Below are 3,295 nucleotides of genomic sequence, written 5' to 3'. Positions count from 1 at the left end.
TTTCATTAGTTTATGTCTTCTTTAGTTTCTTTCAGCAATGCTTTGTAGTTTTCAAGGTAGATGTATTACACGCCCTTTGTTGGATTTATTCTTAATTGTATGATGTTTGCTATTGAATTATAAATTTATTTTAAAACATTTTTAAATGTAATTTTAAAGTGTTTTGGATTACAGTTTTTGCATACTTTGATTTTTGCATACTGATCTTGTATTCGATCACCTTAAAAATTCATTAGGGGGGCGCCTGGGTGGCGCAGTCGGTTAAGCGTCCGACTTCAGCCAGGTCACGATCTCGCGGTTCGGTCCGTGAGTTCGTGCCCCGCGTCAGGCTCTGGGCTGATGGCTCGGAGCCTGGAGCCTGTTTCCGATTCTGTGTCTCCCTCTCTCTCTGCCCCTCCCCCGTTCATGCTCTGTCTCTCTCTGTCCCAAAAATAAATAAAAAACGTTGAGAAAAAAAAAAATTAAAAAAAAAATTCATTAGGATTAGTAGTTTTATTACTAGTGTTATTTATTTATGTTTTATTTTATTAGTTATTTTATAAGTGTTTTTGAAGATTCATTTGGGTTTTCTATGTATGTTTGCATGTAGTTGGATTGTAGCAATCAATGAATGGTTATACTTCCTAATATTTCTTTTTTCTTTCTTTTTTTCTTGCTTTATTACATTAGCTGGGACTTGCATTATAATGTTGAATGGAATAAGTGACAGCAGACACGTTTGCATTATTTCCAGTGTTAATGAAAAAGAGTTCAGTGTTTTACCATTATGTATAATGTTAGCTATAGTTTTCCAAGGATTCACTTTATCAGAAAGAAGTTTTCTTCTCTTCCTAGTTTGCTAAGTTTTTATGATGAATACATTTTTTCTATTAAGATGTCAAATACTTTTCCTCCATCTATTAAAATAATAATGATTCCCCTCCTTATGCTGTTAATTAATTGGGTGAATTACATAGATCGATGTAGAAATGTTAAGCCAAACTTGAATTTTTGGATTAAACCCCATTTAATCATGTTGTATTATCTTATATAGTATATATGCTGCTGAGTTTGATTTGCTCATGTTTTGTTAAGATTATTTTGTTCCTGTGTTCCTAAAGAAAATTATTCTGAATCTTTCATCTCTTGTTTGTGTCTTTTCAGGTCTAATTTCTTAAATTGATTTGGGAAGTATTCCCTCCTCTTACATTTTCTTTTTTTATTTTTTATTTTTATTTTTTAAATTTACATCCAAATTAGTTAGCATATAGTGCAACAATGATTTCAGGAGTAGATTCCTTAGTGCCCCTTACCCATTTAGCCCATCCCCCCCTCCCAAGACCCCTCCAGTAACCCTCAGTTTGTTCTCCATATTTATGAGTCTCTTCTGTTTTGTCCCCCTCCCTGTTTTTATATTATTTTTGTTTCCCTTCCCTTATGTTCATCTGTTTTGTGTCTTAAAGTCCTCATATGAGTGAAGTCATGATTTTTGTCTTTCTCTGACGGACTCATTTCACTTAGCATAATACCCTCCAGTTCCATCCATGTAGTTGCAAATGGCAAGATTTCATTCTAAAATGGTTTGTGTGAGGTTAGAATTATTTCTTCCTTAAATGTTTAACAGAATTCACTGGTAGTGCTATCTGGGCCCGCAGTTATTTTTGTTACAAGATTTTAGTTGGAAATACACTTTCTTTAATAGATAGAAAGCTATTTGATTTTCTAATTTTTTTCCTGTCCACTTTAAAAAGTTGTATTTTTCAAGGAATTTGTTCATTTCCTTTATCTGTCAAATTCGTTGGCATGAACTTGTTCAAAATATCCACTTATTATCTTTTTAATATTTGTAGCATCTGTAGTGATGTCCCCATTTCATCTTCAGAAGGGTCCCCATTTCAGCCTTCAGAAAGCTATTAGTAATTTGTGCCTTCTATTTTTTTTTTTTGATAAGTCTTTACTAGAGGATTATAAAGTCAATTAAACTTTTAAAACATTTTGTTGATTTTTTTCTATTGTCTGTTTGCTATCGTATTGATTTCCATCCTTTTTATTGTTTTCTTTCTTTCATTATTTTGGACTTAATTTACTCTACTTAAAAAATAAGTTTTTAGGCCATCTTGCGTCCCCATGTGTGTGCGCCTAATCTCAGCTGGTCCACCCGAGACCACCTGAGCGCCAACCCTAGTCCCCTGCGCGCGGTCCCATTTCCGCCCCAACAAGATGAAAGAAAGTATCACGAACCAGGAGAAACTCACCAAACTGCAAGCACAAGTGCGCATTGGTGGGAAAGGAAGTGCTCCCCGAAAGAAGAAGGCGGTTCATAGAACAGCTACCGCAGATGATAAAAAAACATCAGTTCTCCTTAAAGAAGTTAGGAGTAAACAATATCTCTGGTATTGAAGAAGTGAATATGTTCACAAACTAAGGAGCAGTGATCCGTTTTAACAACCCTAAAGTTCAGGCATCCCTGGCAGCGAACAGGCCATGCTGAGACAAAGCAGCTGACAGAAATGCTACCCAGTATCTTAAACCAACTTGGTGCAGACAGTCTGACGAGTTTAAGAAGGCTGGCTGAAGCTCTGCCCAAACAATCTGTGGATGGAAAGGCACCACTTGCTACCGGAGAGGAGGAGGATGATGAAGTTCCAGATTTTGTGGAGAATTTTGATGAAGCTTCCAAGAATGAAGCAGACTGGATTGAGCCATCTTCTGAAGAAGAAAAAACTTGAAGCAGTTACTGGGAGCTGCTATTTTATATTATGACTGCTTTCTAAAAATTTTGTTCATGGATCTGATAAAATCTAGGTCTCTAATATTTTTAAGCCCAAGCCCTTGGACATTGCAGCTCTTTTCAGTTTTTGCTTATACACAATTCATTCTTTGCAGCTAAATTAAGCTGAAGAAGCCTGGGAATAAAGTTTGAAATAAGATTAATAAAGTTCTTTGCCTAGTAAAAAAAGAAAAATAAGTTTTAAGGTGGAAGCTTAGATAATTGACTTTATGCTTTTTTGTTCTAATGTAAATATCTAGACCAATAAATTTTTTCTTGAAGCACTACTTTTTGCTGTGTCTTGCAAATTTTGATATGCTAATATACTACAATCTTTTAATGACCTTCCAGTACAAAATATTTTCTAGCATTATAATTTTTTCTTTTTGACTCATGGGTTATTTAGAAGTGTGTTACTTAATTTACAAATATTAGGGATTTTCTAGATGCCTTAATTTTTATTGATTTCTGATCTAAAGCCACCATGGTTAGAGAACATACTTTGTTATACATTTATCATCTTAAATGCTGACATTTAAATATTGA

The 3,295-nt window shown here is 34.5% G+C and overlaps 1 pseudogene; it reads left to right on the top strand.

Annotated features, from left to right (window-relative positions):
• The first annotated feature begins 2,106 nt into the window (after window positions 1–2,106).
• Window positions 2,107–2,928, top strand: LOC109269030 (transcription factor BTF3-like; annotated as a pseudogene).
• The last annotated feature ends 367 nt before the right edge of the window (window positions 2,929–3,295 follow it).

Source organism: Panthera pardus, unplaced genomic scaffold (genome assembly GCF_024362965.1).
Source record: "Panthera pardus isolate Hobbes unplaced genomic scaffold, ASM2436296v1 HiC_scaffold_8, whole genome shotgun sequence".
NCBI classification, from domain to species: Eukaryota; Metazoa; Chordata; class Mammalia; order Carnivora; family Felidae; genus Panthera; species Panthera pardus.
Note: the sequence above shows the minus strand (reverse complement) of the source record. Positions and strands in the feature narration are given on the sequence as shown.